Source organism: Protopterus annectens, chromosome 13.part0 (genome assembly GCF_019279795.1).
Source record: "Protopterus annectens isolate FY-2018-M chromosome 13.part0, PAN1.0, whole genome shotgun sequence".
NCBI lineage: Eukaryota > Metazoa > Chordata > Ceratodontiformes > Protopteridae > Protopterus > Protopterus annectens.
Window position 1 is genome coordinate 437,048,739 of NC_056747.1, and position 19,234 is coordinate 437,067,972.

Genomic DNA, 19,234 nt, shown 5'->3' on the forward strand with positions numbered 1-19,234 from the left:
CGAGGGTGATAAACCCTGAAGTAAGTTATATTTCACAAGCAAATTGTCCATTTGGTCAGGAAAGTTGGGATTAGATTGGCTTCACTGAATCTGTCATTAAGTGATTAAATAATGGATTGGCACAGTACAGCCATTTAAAAATCATTTGGACTTGCCATTATATGGTAAAACATTATACTCCTATATAGCTAGATGTTTACTTATTTGTTTTTTTTTTCTCCCTTTGAAAGTTGGGGAATTTTTGTCGATGTTTAAGCTCCAGTTTGGTTGGAATGTACCAATATGATAAAAGCAAATTGTACAAAATGGTTTTGAAGTGAAGTTAAAATCAGAAGAGTAGCTGTAGTGGGGCAAAGGGAGCAGCCACCCTGTGCTCAAGTCAGGGGGCACAACTGGCAGATCTGTTTTTTGTGTCCCCCCAAGCTCCTCATGTAAATGTGAAGTTAGGTAGTAACTTGGGACCTACACTCGGAGGAAGAAGGCGCATCAGATTGGAGAACAGATTTTTATTTGCTGTCATGCAGATAATGAGTGTATAAGACATTAGGACCTGGTATGTCTCCTGAAGAAAGAGGGAGGAGCACCGAATGGGAGAATGGACGTTTTTTCCCTCAACCTTGTATTGAGTAGCACTAGGATGGGAGCAGAACCAGGCCCCAAATGAGCCAGATAAAGCTCTGGTTAAAATAAATGGTAAAGTATTAAAATTAAATGATTCACTTGCTAGAGTGCTATGGTTGTTATGGGTTTAAATGTGGATGTGTAGTAAATCATGTAGGGTGAGGTTTTCATATATAAAAGAACATGGTAAAGATGTCGGAAATATACATCCTTCTAGTAGTGTGGATGAACACTTTAGAAATGTCATGGAGGTGATTTAGAAAGTCTAAAGCACATAGTTTTTGGCACTACTCATGTAGCAAAGGAAAGCAATAACTGGATTTTTCAGTAGATTTGGAATTGAGATTAATTTTGAAATATAATACTGTAGTAGCAAATGATTTGAATGTAGATATAAATTGGAGATGCTTGTTATAATTTTAGTATATTATGCTATCTGCAACATATTGCTTGTTAATGAAATAATTATTTAATCGTGTAATTGAATTTAATAATTGAAACAAGTAAAGTGAGTTTGAGAATATGGCAAAATTCTAGAAGTATATTAAACATTTTCCCTTTGCTTCAACTTTTCAGGTGTGTTTATATATTAGTAATTTGTTCAGAATGTGCCAGTAAAACACTATGCTGTTTAATGGAAAGAGTTGACCAAAAGATGGCCTGTTAATCTAAGGGGACTAACTAGTGATTTGCACTGGTTAATCATATTATAATCTGTTGAGACACATTGCTTAATCAGGCAAACATTTATACAGTACTGCTGTATTGAAATAACATGACATATCTCAGGACATCAGAGAAAAAGAAAAGGAATTTTCCGTAAAATACAACTTCATCCTGGAAACTAGGCAGAGGCTGATGCACGCGGTTTTCATTCTCTGTTTTGTTAAGGCTAATGCAGGTAAGGATGTTTGCATAAAAATTCCCCTGAAAGACTAACTGTAAATGTTTTCACACACAGTTTTTGCAGAATGCAAGAGGTATGAGACTGGATATATGGCATCTTGGCCATGAATGATGATCATAAAAGCAGTTATTTTATCTTTAAGATTAAAAAGATACCTTGTTAGAAAAGGTTGACGTGTTTAGTTGTTAAGATCTCTAAACATTAGTTTTAAGTGCTATGCTGTCTGGTGTGCATATCAAGAAAGAGACGTGATACTAAAGTTTACATGCATAATTCATATTTTAGTATAGATATTCATTCATAGGTGAGTACTAGACTGACGACTACAAGGGCCTTTTGAAGCCTAGTCATGCATTCCAAATCTCTGACAAGTTCTGGTACCCTTGGTAAGTGTATGCAGGGAGTGGGGAAATGAAATATTTGCAAGCTGGGGCCTAGCTATGTAAGTTCTCTATTCCATAGTTCTCAATATCTTCTCATACAAGGAACAAAAGAGCTCTAGAATTTAGGCAAGGATGGAGCATTTTCAGTTCATCTCCTTGCCATTTGTGCTGGTTGTTCATAGGGTTTTTGTTGGTGCTTGGCTCCATACTTACGTGCATTCACACTTACTCATTCCTAGGTGACCATTTCATATGGGTCTGTTACCAGGAAGAATTAATGAATGCTATGAGCTATACCACCCCATGCCTAACTAACACAAGCAATTCATCGAAATGCATCACGTCCACTCATGTCTCTGAGGATGATGGCCTTGGTAAAGTAGTACTGAACAAGTTGAGTAGACTGCTTTTCATACCAGAAAAAGTCGATTTGCAGTTCAGCATGAGGAGTGTGCTGTACTCCTGAGTGGGTCATCCCTCAGATGAGATTTGAAACCTTGGTCCCATCTGCTTGTGTTGGTGATAACTCAGGTAGATGCAAAAGATCTCAAATTCTCTTAGTTGGATAAATTTCACCTTGGATTTTCCCTGCAAAGACACTAGCCTAGTGGGACTAACCCAACCAATAAAGGATAAACAAACAAAGACTATACATATAGCTATATTCCTATGCGCTTAACTTTCTTCCTTTCATATGGCATCCTAAGCCATACGAAGCACACACACTACTACTGCTTCAGGCAGTTATGGAATTTTGATGAAGGGTGAACATGCATCACCTGACCTACTTGCCTTCTGACTCTTGTTTGCCAGGGTTTTGCATGAGGGGGAGGTTTTTTATTGATTGTGTGAGAGTTGCCATGCTTTCAGTCTATTCTTGGGGGAATGTAGCAGTCTGCACTACCCCAAGAGCATATGAGACAATAACCAAAGCATGGTATTTTGCATTCAGAACTTGTGTTATGGTGTCCTGCTGTAGCACCAGACATGTTTCCTGTTGGCTCCTACAGATGCTGTCATCAGTTTGGTACTTATTGTATGAAGTGAATGCAGTCTCCTCTGTTAGCAGGACATTGAACCATACTTGTCAGTTAAGTTTGTAGAAATGTTCCAGCTGTAATGCAGCCCAGATCATGGCCTTACATTTGCATGTAAATAACTGATGGAGGAACTCTTGACTGTTTTTATTCTGCCTAGTTCTTGGAGCTGCCATAGTCTGTGTGTTGCTACCACACTCCTTCCGTTTCAAGATTCCTTGAATCCCTGTCTTCAGCGGTATTTCCACATTTTCTCCAACAAGTTGTTGTAGAAGTCCCTCTTACACCTTCCACTTCCAATTGCCACAAGTGACCTTTTCTTATCTGTGAATGTGTCTTAATTGCATCATTTATCAGCCTTTATAGTGACACCATGTTGTCTAGAGAGAAACTGCAATTACATGATACGCATACCTCTCAACCTGGAAACATCAAAAATCTGGACAAAGGCCTATGAAAAATAGGTACAAATCTGTGTGCTGATTAACATAACATTTGCATACATGATTATATAACCTCACCCATTCCAGTGGAATTGTGGGATACCAACTTTTAAATGCAAACTGAAGAACAGTCAAGGAAAATATGGCCCAGGCACTGTAGTAAAAGGTAACCATTTTTTTTTTTGAAATGTGTATCGATGTTTGCTGGGAAGCGAGAAGATAATGAACCTTAGGATTTTGTTTTTGGTGACTTGCAGTATGTGAGTTTTGTGGTAAAAGTAGGGTATTTAATGGTAGTAGGCAATATTCTAAACTTAGAAAAAGAATATTATAGTTTGCTAGGACCTCCAAAAGTCATTCTCCATGGCTTACTTATCAGTGGCATAGCTTGATTTTGTGATGCCCAGGGCTGTCTTTGAGTTTGCTGCCCTTCCTCCCTCACAAAATCATAGTCGAATGGGGCTTCCCATACACAGCCCCCCCCCCCCGCCCCCTGCAGACATTCCAGTGTCCCACTACTTGGCAACTTCGTCCCATTTACCATAAACACTAATGTGCATACTACAGCTATACAGTCTCACAATAAAAATAGACTTAGCATTAAAACTTCTTTGCCCTTGAAACTCACATTCATTGCAACAGCATTGAAACCCACATGAAAACACATCTGGCCAGTGGCAGATAAAGATCACCTTTGGGCTGTTTGCAAATCATAAGCCCCTTGCACACAAAACATACACGTTCTTTGATACACTTTCTTGATTGTATTAAATTATATTCCTTGTATAAATATAGCACACTTGTTTGTTTTGAACATTTTTCCAGTAAGCAATGAAACAGAATACATGAACCAATAATGACAAAACTGCCCAATGTAGAACATTTCCATCATAAAAGTGTACTCAAATTTTTACAGTCCCCCAGTATCAGTAAATATGCACAATCTCTGCAGAAGTAAAAGGCATCTAAATAATTCCACATTAAAGAGATCTGTAACTAATGAAGAGGTTGCTGCTAGCAAACAACTTTCATATTTCATTGTTTCATCTACAAATAAAGTGCCAGTTGCCCTTGAGGAATAAATTAGCTAGGTTACATTAAAAATGATAAGTTGGCAATATTGCACTAGGTAATGGATGGCAAACTGATAACAGGTTCATCGTTAATATACATCTCCACCAAAGAGGACATTCTCAGAACTACAGCATTCACCCTTTTAAAAGTACAACACAGTATAGTATTAGCAATCCATCTGCATACTGTGGGAGCAGAACCCACAGCCTTCTGCATCAAATGCAAGCACTCCACCTGTTGTGCTAACAACACCACAAACAGATCTGGCATAAGCAGCATTAAACTCCCCCCCCCCCCCCGAATAACTATGCAGCACAAGAAATCTGGAAAAAGCCAAAAATTAGTCAGGGAGATAAAGGCCAAAAAAAAACAGGGACACATTTTAAACATTCCTCCTATAATCTTGGAAAGTTGCAAGAATAACATGATTTCTGTTACCATGCCTTTCCTGAAAGATAGGAAGATAAAATAATGATAGCCATTTACATTTCAGTGAATTCAGTTCTCACTGATTTGCTGGAAAAACACAAATTTTAGGAGGAGCAGACCAAAAGTTATATGAGCTAAAGATTCCAGGCAGTAAATCACAAGTGGTGGCATGGGTAGGGAATTCAGGATCTTGCTCCTAAATTAATGCTATTTTCACACACCAACACTTGGATTTCAACTATGGAACACAGCACTATTCGGCAGCATTAAGGTTTCCTGGACTGGCAGCACACAAAGATTGCTGTTCATGCAGATCTTAACTAGATTTCTTTAACTACTGCACACACAGCTTAAATAATTTCCATTCTGTTCTCACACACCAGCACTTAAACTTAAGAATATATGTCAAGACTTGGGTAGATTTACACACTGCTTAAGGATTTCAACTATGGAATACACATACCAGTAGCACAAATAATTTCAACTTAACGAAAATAATTTAAGCTGTGCGATAGTTAATTGCAGCAATAAGATTTCTTTTACTGGCAGCACAAATACACTTCTGTTAATGCAAAGCATAGATTTCCTTAACTACTACACAGCTTAAAGGATTTCTGTTCTAAGGCACACAGCACAATTTCAACTTAACTATTGTCTATTGCACATCTTACATGATTTCCGTTATCGGCAGCAATATGAACGATTTCCCAGACTGGAAGCACAAATAGACTGCAGTTCACGCACAGCTTAAATAATTTCTGTTCTGTCCTCACACACCAGCACTTAAACTTAAGAATAATTTCTGGGCTTAAGTAGATTTATACACTGTCACTGCTTAAAAGATTTCAACTATGGAACACACACACCAGCAGCACAAATAGATTTCAACGTAGCGGAAGTCATTTAAGCTGTGCGATAGTTAACGGCAGCAATAAGATTTCCTAGACTGGCAGCAGCAGCACAAAAAGACTTCTGTTCATACGCAGTTTAAATAGATTTCCAGACGTACACACTGATTAAAGTAGATTTACATGCACTGCTTAAACAGGAAATGATTTCAGCTACAGACTGCTGCTTAAAATGATTTCGGCTACAGAGTCTGCCTGCTGGACTACACTGGGTCTGGCAGCAATAAGATTTCTGAGTATCTGCTTCCGAATCGTTCACACACACAAAATAATAGGTTTCAGGCTGTAAATGGGAGTGGAGTTGGACTGGCAGCCATGATTAAGTAGATTTCCACAGCAGTGAGTACGTACACAGACAAATAGTGGCTTAACAGAGCAGAGTTTTCTGTAAATGAAGTGAACTGGCAGCCATGCTTAAATAGACTTCCATTCACACACACACACACACACACACACACACACACACACACACAGGAGTGGATTGCAGCAATAATCTGGCAATAGCAATACAGATAGCATACACATACTGTTTTTTTTTTTTCTTACCTGACGGCCCTGCTGCATGTAGTGGGGTGCAGGGCAGACAGACACAGCAAACTTTTAAATTGTTGCACCACTTCTATATTCCCTCCAAATTAACATTTCAAAATGAAGGACCTGATGTCATTCATGCATGCCCCCTGTAATAACATACAGATCATAGCAGATGTGGGGAGAATGTGCAAATTCCACACAGACACTGACCAGAGATCAGAAATGAAGCCTGGACCCTAGACCTGTAAGGCAAATGTCTTGACCACAGAGCTGTAGGGGAAACTGCCAAGGGAATTGTGACATTTAAAGGAAAGGGAAGCAGTGAAGACAGTAACATCAGTAAGGGACTGCATGGCAGAACGTTCGCACATTTCAGTACAGTTGGTTTAGCTTTAATGTTTACTCTTAATGCAGGAATATTGCAAAGCTGTGGGTTCAGTGCCAGTCCTAGCTGTCTGTGATCCTTTAAGACGCTGATGTTGCATTGCAGCATAAGGGGTTGTGATGCTTTGCTGAAATGTTGTCCTTCAAATGAGATGCGTCCAGATGCCCATCAGTCTTGATGTAATTCGTACAACTATTAAAAATCCCATGGGGATTGTTTCACAAAGAGCAGTGGATTTTTTCCTGGTTTAGTCTACTGAATGTATAAATAAAACAGTAAACCAATGCTGCTAACTATTTTTTAATGCTTCTTAAGAGAACAAAGACAAAGGGAAGATGAGGATTAATAATGCGCTGAGTGGGTGGGATGGAAGACAGAAGAGAGAGTGAAAAATGGACACTGTATAAATACTTGCGTATTCCTGAGGCAACTAGGCAGTCATCTGCTGCAGCTGTTTAATAGAAAAAATTAGCACTGGTCCTTTCACTGAACTAATTAGAGAATATAAATGTTAGACTCCAGAGATTCCTAACTAAAAAATCAGCAAACTGAGGACCATTAGTTACCAAGACAGGCAATGAAGCTCAGTTCACATACCATGGCTCATATGCACTCCTATTTGGTGAATTATGTCTAGAGGTCCCTGATGTTAAGAACTCTGCTCTCCATGATCTCCAGCACATTCACAAAGCATCCCATAGAAACTCAGACTAACTGGAGACTCCATTAACAAATAATACATGTTGGAGGTACAGGTTTGTTACTAAGTAATCGTCCCTTTTTTGGAGTAATTTTCTGTTTTATATATATATATATATATATATATATATATATATATATATATAAACAGTGTAATACCCTCACTTTAAACTTTTAATTATGTTTGGATGCCTGGAAGTTCATCTCTGGCCTGGTTTGTTTTGCACTGCCTGGAGGTGCACTTTGAGGATGGATGCCGCCAGTGTGATTGCAGCCTAGGGACTGACTCTGTCTAGTAAACTCTGTGTGTGTATAGCACATACATAAATACTTTTTAATATATATCTAGATATATATGTGTGTATGTGTGTGTGTGTGTGTGTGTGTGTGTGTGTGTATATATATATATATATATATATATGTATATACACACACAAACACATACTGATATGCATGAGTGTCTGCGTGGATACACGTGTAGACAGTTTAGTCTAGCCATTTAACCAGTGTTGTTAGGGAAAACTGACAGAGATGTAGGAAGAACAGGACAATCCTACATAATGAAAAGAGGTCAGAACTGAACCCCTGAACCTAAACTTTAAGCTAGAAGGCAGAAATTTAAACTGCTGGAACACCGTGCAAACTAAGTAAGCACTCTGACAAAGCAGGAAAGAGGGCTTTTTGGTTACTGAGGTAAGTGGTATGAGAAATAGCCAGTGCAAAAAGAAAATGTATTGCTATTTTATGCAAATGGTTTGTGAAACCTTATCTGAAATGATGAAAAGTATCTCTGTAAAGGCAGTCACAAGATGAATGCATCAAAGAGGAGGGCAGTGAATGTGATGAAGTATATATAGCAGAAGTAACAAGATGGATTAAAAGATCTTAGCTTGCGTACAATTAAGTAAATTAGGTGAAGCAAGGCAAAAGTGTCTGTGTAACAAAAACATTGCTGACCTGATTTTAGGGTACAGGAGTGAAACTTGTTTTTATTCAGAAAATCACTCATAAAAAGCTGTTTTGTGTTGCTCAGGGCAGTGCTATGCATTTTTGGGGTACCTGTCTCACTGAGTGTTGACTAGTAGCTTTTAAAAATCTGTCTTAGTAATTTGAGAGAGTAGAAAGATACAAGCTCACACATGTGTTTTGTCAAGGTAAAACTTGATAATCATTGACACTAGTAGTGTGGAACTCCCTGTTTACCTACAGTCACTTTTTTTCTTTTAGCAAAACACTTGTTGCTTTTTTAGGTCAACTATGTTTTGTCAGTCTTTATTTTGCAGGTACACCATACACCAAGAAGGAATATAGGACAAAATACTCTCTTAAGGGACTTGGCACGGTCCAAGAGGGTAGCATGTTTCATGAGAAAACTATACAGGAACAAAATGTGCAGTATGAACTCAGAGTGACTGATTCAGGGGTACTGAAAGGAAACTAGATATTGGTGGCTGTATACAACAGTCTTCGTCAGATGCACATGGATCAGACAGTGCCATAGTTTAAAAGAATGCATTGAGAGACACATGCCATTCATTTTAGGAGTGGAGAAATTAGGTTCTAGATTAAACAAGTGCTAAATGTGGAGATTAGAAAGGCAGTGAAGGTTATGCAGTTAAAGATGATGTAGAAGGTGCTTGGATATACGTGTAGACAGTTTAGTCTAGCTATTTAACCAGTGTTCTTAGGGAAAACTGACGCAGATGTAGGAAGAACAGGACAATCCTACATAATGAAAAGAGGTCACAACTGATCCCCTGTAATTGTACACAAGCTAAGATCATGAGGCATGCAGCAGTAATGGGAGTTTTGAAGCCACTATGTTCAGTCTTAAATGAAATGAAATGCATGTAAATGATTGGCCTAATGGTGCATGATGACTAGGTAAATATTTGGTGATTACAGTTTGTAATATATAGAGAGATTTCCTTTGAATCAACTAAGGTCTTAGATACAGTATGAGTGTATTTATATATAAACATAAAAGGTACTTGTGGAAGGGTTATTGTATCAAATCTGTGCAAGTGTTTGTACCTTCTGCTTTTACTGCCCTATCCACTCTTCCATCTACCCCAAATACCACTGTCAGATCGATGCAGGCCCAGGGATGCTGCTATGGACCAAAGATTCACGCTTTGTCTGCACAGGGGGTAAGAATGAGTCCCTCCCTGCTTGTTGATGTACCACATGACTGTGGTGTTGTCTGTCCTGACAAGCAGGGTCCCTGGAGAAAGAAGATGCTTGAAAGCAAGTCAATGGATGGGTAGTTAAAATTGCCCAAAACCATGGTGCTCAGATTTATCTTGATAGACTCAAGTAGATCCAAATACGCAGAGTGGGTGTTCTTATTCATGGAGGGGGACCTGTAGCTGGCAGTGACTTGACTAGGTGTCCTACCAACAGTTAATTGCACCTGAGGTATCTCCAGGGAATCATACTGTTTAACCAATCTGGAGGTGAATTTATCTTTAATGAATATTGATACGCTGCATCCTTTAATTTTCATGTGTTCAGTTTGTGGTCTGAATGTGTGGAAGGAGGTGTAACCTGGTATGGCTGAGGTTATCTCCACAGCCTTGAACCAGGTCTCCATGACTGCACAAATGTCTGTGTCTTCCAAGGTGAGGACTGCTTCCAGTGAGTGCAGTTTCAAGTTGAGTCCTAGCATTTAGCACATAACCTTGAAGTTGTTTTTAGATGGAGCTTTTACATTGGGAATTTTGTCCTTGAGACACTGCCTAAAAAAGGCACTACGGGGGTGGCAAGAGCCTTAGACATTAGCCAGAATCCCAGGGGTGAAAAGATTAAGATCATGTTTGACATATCATCGACGTCTGTCAATCATGTCATCCCAGGCTGACCAATACTGGATTCCCTTAGAATGACACCAGAAACTAAGCTAATTATTGAAATCAATCCTTTTGTGTTTGTATTGAGGCATCATCCTAGGTGAAGATAAAAAGTTGCTTAAGGCTAGGGACATACCTGCCTGAGACACACAGTCTGACAGCTCAGTCATGTCTCTCTTCATGTAGTCCAGAGAGGTACATCACAAGTCGTTCAGACAAACATGGACTATAACGAAATCACAGCAGTACCTGTTGAGAGACTTGAGTGCATGTGTGATTTGGTGGATTCTGGCACATGACAGCTGACCACGAGCTTTTCCTTATCCAGCCTGTTGAGGAGGGCATTGCGTGTCTCACAATGGAGTTCCCTTTGACTAATATGTTTGGTTTCCTGTTTTGCCTTAAGGGCTTGACAGGTGAGACACTGGTGCATGAACTGTTATGTGTTTTGTGTTCTGCAGAGAAAGTATTGTACAGCACGTTTCTGTTTGGGAGGTCTCTGGTGTTTAGGTATGTTTCTGGTGAGGACTTCCACGTATGTAGGTATATGTGATGTGGTTTTGTGTGGAGTAAGAGGTGAGGTGTGCATGCTGACAACCCACTCATTGTCATATGTACTGAGTGGTGTGTGAGAGAGCATGGATTCAAGGTTCTTAATATAGTTGCATTGCTCACATACTGAACTTGTGTGGACTAGGAGTAGAGGGTTGTCTGTGAACATGAGGCAGTTGCTATACTGCCTCAGGATGCCCATGTCAAACAAGCTGGCTAGAAAAACTGTGGGAAATTGTCCATGCATAGTGTTAGGTAAATTTATATGGTCAGGAAAAGAAGCCGCACTTAAGAATGGCTAGTGGTTAAGAGGTGTGCTGGTACTTCTGAGGTTAGGCTTAGTATTCCACCTGACAGTAGATCAGGGCCATGAAAAATCTCTGGAGGACCATAAGTAAAGTGCTAACGAAAATTTTAACAAGCAAAATGTTTGAATCTATAACCACTGCTATGTGGCAGTGCACAGTGGTGCTCTCTACAAGCAAACAAGTGCAAATGCTGAGCTTAAATAAAACAAGAAATAACCCTTTTAACTCAAACTAGCCAATAAGGACACACACTCTGAGCTCTAGTCTAATCAACCTCAATTAGATGGGACCCAGACAGCACTATCCTTTCCATAAGGGTGCAGAAGGGCCTTCACCAACAAAGATGGCTTGAATCTGATGCTCAGAAGTTACAAAACAGACCCAGAAATAGCAAACCTGGAACTGGACTGTGCTACAGCTGAACTAGTGAAGTATACAGTAAAATGTGACAAAAAACAGCTCAGACCTAAACACTGCTGGAAATCGTGCCTCTTGACCACCCAAAAAACCCACCCTTAAAACACTTGTTCAAATTCCCTGACTAGCAGACAGAGAGAGAGAGAGTGGTGTTGTGCTCTCGCACAGAAACACCTGAAATATGTCCTATATAGCAAAGAAACTGTTTTGATCAATTGGGGATTTGACTGAACAATTTAACTTGCCTACAAGCTTATCCATGCTGAGTCATGTACTGCTGACAAACATGAGTACTTTACGCTGCACTTGTTCAACAAGGCAGGAGTTGACCTGAAGGGAATGTGACAAGGACAGCAGCCTGCATGTGGAGTTAATCCTATCGGATGATCTTTAAATATTCTTTCATGCTTTATTGGGTGATTTCAATAAGTTGTAGTATAGCAGTACTTGCACTACAACTTGGTAACAGTTATTTGTGGGTGTCTCAGTTTTGTCCTGCAGTAGTGCTGACTTCATTTTGTGGGGTCTCATTCCATTTCACTGTAGTTTTGTCCTGGTCTTGTGCGTCTCTGTCCTCTGTGAGGGAAACTGTGTTGTCTGCTCAGTTTTGCTAAAATGCTGTCTTTATCTTGTGTGTATGTCTGTCTCGTATGTGGGAGTCTGTGTAGGTGTTAACTTTCATTCTTGCTGTATTGCTGTCTTCTTATGTGGGTCTTTCTTATGTGTAAGAGTCTGTGTAGCTGTCTGTCCTGTGTGAGGTAGTGTGTGGATGTCTGCTTAGTCTTGCTATAATGTTGCCTTCATCTTGTGTGGGTGTCTGTCCTGTATGTGGGGGGTCTGCATGGGTGCTGGTGTTCAGTCTTGCTGTAATGCTGTCTTCATCATGTGCGGGTGTCTATGTGCGATAATCTGTGTATCTGCCTGTCATGTGTGTGTCCTGTATGAGGGACTCTGTGGTGGATGTCTTTGTGTACCTCTGTGAGTGGCTACCTTGCTGTGGTACAGGAGCTTGGCATAATGTAATACTGGTACGAAATGCCAGTCAGTGTGTGCGTATACCTGTATGAGTGGCTAACTCACTGTGGTACAGAGGCTTGTCATAATGTAACACTGGTAGTAAATTCCAGTCAGTGTGTACATGTACCTCTGTGAGTTGCTACTTTGCTGTGGTACAAGGGCTTGTCATAATGTAATATTGGTACAAAATGCCAATCAGTAATCTGTGTGTGTGTGCGCAACTCTGTGCGTGGCTACCTTGCTGTGGTACAGGGGCTTGCCATAATGTAACATTGAAATTAAGTGCAAGTAGTGTGTGCTTGTGTACCTCTGTGAGTGGCTACCTTGCTGTGGTACAGGGGCTTGTCATAATGTAACATTGGTACTAAATGCCATTCAGTGTGCACACCTTGGCACCTCCAAGTCTTTTTAATGGTCTGAATGTAGTAACTCTATACAATGATTGTTAAATGGTGCTGGATGAGCTTGACAGGGAAGGGGGAATGATGGCAATGTAGTCGCACTTTATATTCTCCTGGGAATGGCCCCCAACTTGAAACTTGCTGGGGGCCCCGAAAATGCTAACACAGTCCCTGATTATACTTTACTGTTACACTTCTGTTATGTTATCTTAATTCAGTTTATTCCTAATGCAGTTTGATTAGAGTAAGTGGAAACTAGATTTAATCCAGCACCAAAGGTGTAGGACTATACTACTGTATGTCTTTGTGCACATCTGCTGCAAAAAAAAAAATATATATATATATATATTAATATTATTATTATTAGAGATAATGGCATATGCAGAAGTAGATTTGCACAAAACATCCACTATGTTTACCTGAGTGGTAAGTATTATGTTGCCCATTGACCTAATTCCCTTCTTCTCAAAAATGTTTTTTTTTGTATTTTGACAGTTACTTAGCTTTTTTAAACAATGTTTTTTTCTTATGAGAATTACAGCTGGGCATTCATAATTTATCATAGTTGCACTTTCTTCTTCATTGCATCCATTGGCATGCTATATGTAAGCCATCTGTTTCATTTCTTTCACTTCTGCTTTGTTTGCTTTTCAGGTAGAAAAGGCAGGATCTCTATACAAGTCATGCCAATTGATAATTAGAGGATCTGTTCTAGTAAACCTGTGCTGGATGACTAATACACAAGGTAAAATTTATGTGTGTTTTAGTTTTTGGGCAGACTGCCACTCCCATCAATGTTATTCTTCAAGCGTGTTGTCAGTAATTATTGTGATTATTTATTAATACAACCTCCCATTCCAAAAGGCTGTAGTGATGTGCTAAACTTTTGCCCATTCATTCCAGGTCTTTACAAGAAAGCAGCACTGTTTTGATTCACATGGAGTCCTATCATGATGTCCCCCTCATTATGGGCTTGTGACACTGGTACTGATTAGCTGTGATGAGGCTACTTATCTTCCTGATTAGATGGTGTGTATTTTTCCAGCTATGCAACTATGTTCTGAGGTTATGGTATACACATTTGGCTTTGTATTTGTTTTCTGCATGTTTTGAATTTGTAACAAAAACATATTTATGGATTATTGCTTGAGTGACTGTGCAAAATAAAGCACAATATAAACATCTAACCATTGGCACTTTAAAGTTACAAGCTACAAACAAGAAATGCAGTCTATACTGCTTTTACTGTTGATAAAAAATAATTACCCAACAGCAATGAATATATGATCCAAGGACTTGTAACAGCCTGTCGAAAGAACATCAGTAAAGTTTCTTGTTTTTATAGAACATATCCTTGGATAGCATGTATAAGAAAAGAGGAGTAGAGGGGACTTTTGAAGGGGTAGATTGAAAACATAATTCAAAGATTTATCTTAATATTGTAGTGATGTAATCTGAATGGATACAGACATGGGTCTCCTACTGTATGTCTTGAATGTGCCGCAGTTTGTAGCAAGGACTTAAAAATGTGTTGGATAATATGATTATCTGCATATAAATTTGGCTGATTTATTGAGCTGGTTGGAGTACTGTGATAAGGATGTAGACAGACTTTTCTCTCACCAACCACTCAGATATTGGAAGAGCAAGTATTCTTACAGCAAGCCAGTCATATGGCACAGAGGCCAGCTGGGTGCTCACACGGCACAGAGGCCAGCTGGGTGCTCACATGGCACAGAGGCCAGCTGGGTGCTCACATGGCGCAGAGGCCAGCTGGGTGCTCACACGGTGCAGAGGCCAGCTGGGTGCTCACACGGCACAGAGGCCAGCTGGGTGCTCACACGGCGCAGAGGCCAGCTGGGTGCTCACACGGCACAGAGGCCAGCTGGGTGCTCACACGGCGCAGAGGCCAGCTGGGTGCTCACACGGCGCAGAGGCCAGCTGGGTGCTCACAGGCGCAGAGGCCAGCTGGGTGCTCACACGGCGCAGAGGCCAGCTGGGTGCTCACACGGCGCAGAGGCCAGCTGGGTGCTCACACGGCGCAGAGGCCAGCTGGGTGCTCACACGGCGCAGAGGCCAGCTGGGTGCTCACACATGCTGCTGAGAACCCAAGTCCTGGAACAGAATCTGACTGCTGCTAGAACTGGTCAGAAAGATAGGATAAATCAAAAGACAACCATTCCAGGTGAAATATTTGGAATCTCTGTGCCTATGTAACCATTGGTGGAGACCAGGAGTCCTGCAGGTCATGTCAGATTAATACAGGAGCAGCTGTGTCTCCCTGACATTATTACACAAGCTGTTATGACAGAGTAAATGACTGGCTGATGTAAGAATAACTGCAACTAGGCTTCACTCACCTGCTGCCAAGCAGATTTCACTGTCCTCAGCCCTTACTAGAGAGCTACTGTTGATGTTGACTCAAGGAGAAAGTTGGGATCTCACCTACTGAAGGTTTGCATCCAGGGTTCCCAGGAAAGAGCAGTTGGAGGATATGGTGATGAGTGAGGGTGGAAGACAGGGAGGAGCAACATAAAGCCGCTTGGGGATTAGGGAAGTAAATAGGTTTTCTGGTTTCTGTGAGGATGCAGATAACAATTGCCCCGTACAGTGCTGCCCAAAACAGGCATAGGTCAAGAGTAGTGGACATCTGTATAAGGTTCACCACACTGAAATATTTCCAGACCAGTTAAAAGCTCAAACGTCAATCTTTCACCAATTTTGTTAATATTGTATTCAGTATTGTATATTTAGTAAGAAAAGTGTGAAGGCAGTTTCCTTCCACGTAATGTCTTCAGGGGGCTTTGCCCAGTTTTAGACATACCTCCTTCAACTTACAGCAGATGAGGAACTTTGTATGTCTAGCAATGCTAATACAACATGGGCAGGCCAACTACTTCAGAAGTCAGGGGATCATCATTTCAGTATACTGCTAGTCAAACAGTGACTTGTGTGTGACAAACAGTAAGAGGATGTCAACTGAGCTTCCATTTTTTTCCATTATGTGCCATGACTCACCACCCCAAAACACTGTTGTAACACTGGTCCTGTTAGGTCTGCCTGTCATCAACTAGTTATCTCAGAGGGGAGCATTGTGCCACTGCCATCTTGCAAAAATCATATTTCACCATTTCCTTTAGCCTTACTGGCAAACATTTTGTTTTCCCAAATGCATATTGCTGACAGTGTAGGTATGTTTTGTCTTCTGCCGGTGTACCGGTCATATTTCTTCCTGTCTGAAAACTATTTAGCTGTTTTGATCTTCTGTCATTGCCCAATTGACTGAAGTGCCTATGTAATAAGCAGATGTTAAGGCCTAAGACTCCCATTGTTCTGCCCACGAGTTAACTCACACATCCACTTACACCTATGATTAGACTATAACACAAGAAGAAAATACTCTGAATCTGCACGTGGGTCTAGTATCTTTCAGAAGTGAAAATGCATGTTGCTAAAGGTAAGCCATCTTCTATCGATTGGGAAGGTGATTGTGTCATGTATTATGCAGGTCACACACTGAAGTTATTTTCCTTTTGTGCACGTGAACTACATAAAAAACACTTTGCATAGCAAAGGTGAAAAAAGTGCAATGGTTATTTCAAACAATCTTGAATGACAATGAGCTATGCCATTACTCTGCAGTTATTTACAACAAAGTATTAAATATTGTAGTGCAGGTTATGTGTAATATATTGAATAACAAATAGATGCACCAGTAATGTTGCGATCACAATTGAAGTCATAAAAGCATTATTCATAAACTTTACCTTTGTATTACAGTTACTATATGGGTCTATATTAAATCAGCAAATGCTGATTTATTGCCCCTTTAAAATCGAAAGCTTGAAATCCCAAAGACACAGAACACCGATTTTTTTTTTTTCCCCAGGAAAAAAAAAAAATCGCTATTCCACAATAAAAAACTTAAAAACACTAAAGTAGGGGGCTTTGTCCCCCCACCCCCCTAGTTAAATATATCAACTCCGAGATCGCACCACGGTGGAGGAAATGGCAAAGTCCTGAAAATGGCCCACTGTTCTGTGTCTTCGGGATTTCAAGCGTTCGTTGATTTAATATAGACCCTACTATATTAGTCCTGCTTTAAAAAACAGGGTTGTTGTTTCAACTTTTTCAGTCGCTGTTTTTTAACAAAGTCCCATAGAGTAGTTTGTTCTTATTGTTATGGATGTGGGATTAAACATCATCAAATGTTAAAAATGTTTAGTGCTTTCGTGACTTGAAAAATAGTTGGTAACATTGCATTGCTCTCTGTCCTTGTTTCTTAGCAGATGATAGCTTATAAATAACTTCCTCGTGTTGTTAATTTGGCAAACCAGAGTGGATGGGGGTGGAGGTGTCTTGGACACTCAAAAGCAGTTTTGATTCTATTGTCAGTCACCAAAGATATCTGAACTTAGTGGGTGGTGGTTTCAGTGGAAGTGGGTGTCACGAAGAAGCACCCCTAAAATGGGACTCATTTACTGTTGGTGTAGAAGCTCAGTTTTGCTTCCTGTATGCAACTTTATTTTGGATGGATTTGTTTGTTGGTCATCTGCTGAGTCTTATTGCTGGTTCAAACATGCTGTCTGATCGTATGTTAATAAACATGTGGCATATTTTTCAAAAACATAGAGTTAATTGATGTTGCAATGTCAGAACATTGCTATCTAATACGAGGGTACTGCAAAGGCATTTTTATCATGGAAACTATTAACTAAAATACTTTATATCACATAGAAATGTAGGATGTACATTGTGTCCTTTTTGCCAGTTAGTTTATATAGTTAAAGTGTGATAGTGCAGTGAACAGTGCATTAGCATAACTCATTATGTATTTACACTTATAAGTTGCACCTGCATAGTATATTACATTGTGGTCAGTCCAGAGACTTTCAGATGGAACTTCACCATACTGGATGCCAGGAGAAATCCTTGCAAAAAGGAGTCTGTGATAGATTGTCCTCTAACAAAAATAAGAAATCCATCAAACTCGCATCATGATCATGTGATAAATTGTTTAGCATATTTAAAGGATATAGTCTTTTAATGGATTTGTCTGATGAAGTTCTGTGTATGAGAACAAAATCACTTACCTATACCGTATTAAAATTAAGTATATTTTTTGGCTGTTCTTTTATATATAAATGGTCTTCTTTCAGGTTTTCATGTTTTAGCTAGAACATTTCTATCCTTGCTTGTGTAGTCTGGCTTCTTCGATTACACGAATGTATGGATTAGTGGTTGTATTATGTACTCTTATTGGCACTCAGGCTGATGTGTTTTGTATCTGTTGTACAAGTTTTGTTATTTTAGAATTCCTAGTGTGATGCAATTGATCATACAGGTAGTCATTTTTTTTTTCTTTTGATAAAATGAGATACAATGCATTCTTGATGCATGCTGATATTCTGTTTAATAAATGTTGGCTGCATAGGGGGAACCATTCCTTTTAAGCATTTACTGTGAACTGTTTGCCTCGTTTTGCTTGGTGTACCTGACCTGTGGGATAAATATTGATGTTTTCTGGGAAGACTAACAAGCGCATACAAACACTGGGTACAATACTCTGCTGCAGGAAAGGATGAGTGACGTAAATGTGTGCAGTCCTTGTTAATGCATCCAAACACTGGGTACAACACTGTGCTGCAGGAAAGGATGAGTGACGTAAATGTGTGCAGTCCTTGTTAATGCATCCAAACACTGGGTACAACACTGTGCTGCAGGAAAGGATGAGTGACGTAAATGTGTGCAGTCCTTGTTAGTGCATCCAAACACTGGGTACAACACTGTGCTGCAGGAAAGGATGAGTGACGTAAATGTGTGCAGTCCTTGTTAATGCATCCAAACACTGGGTACAACACTGTGCTGCAGGAAAGGATGAGTGACGTAAATGTGTGCAGTCCTTGTTAATGCATCCAAACACTGGGTACAACACTGTGCTGCAGGAAAGGATGAGTGACGTAAATGTGTGCAGTCCTTGTTAATTCATCCAAACACTGGGTACAACACTCTGCTGTAGAAAAGGATGAATGACGCAAATGTGTGCAGTCCCTTGCTGGTGCATCCAAACTTTGGATATGACACTCTGACATAGGAAAGGATGAGTGACGTAAATGTGTGCAGTCCTTGTTAGTGCATCCAAACACTGGGTACAACACTGTGCTGCAGGAAAGGATGAGTGACGTAAATGTGTGCAGTCCTTGCTGGTGCATCCAAACTTTGTATATGACACTCTGACGTAGGAAAGGATGAGGGATATACATGTGTGCA

At 40.0% G+C, this 19,234-nt stretch overlaps 1 long non-coding RNA gene across 1 annotated transcript in view; it reads left to right on the forward strand.

Annotated features, from left to right (window-relative positions):
- The window catches only part of LOC122788345, a 129,169-nt gene that overhangs the window by 88,890 nt on the left and 21,045 nt on the right, over positions 1–19,234 (forward strand). The window contains exons 2-3 of the long non-coding RNA XR_006362645.1: positions 13,619–13,709; positions 13,868–13,993. This is a non-coding gene — a long non-coding RNA (uncharacterized LOC122788345). The remainder of the gene's footprint in view (positions 1–13,618; positions 13,710–13,867; positions 13,994–19,234) is intronic.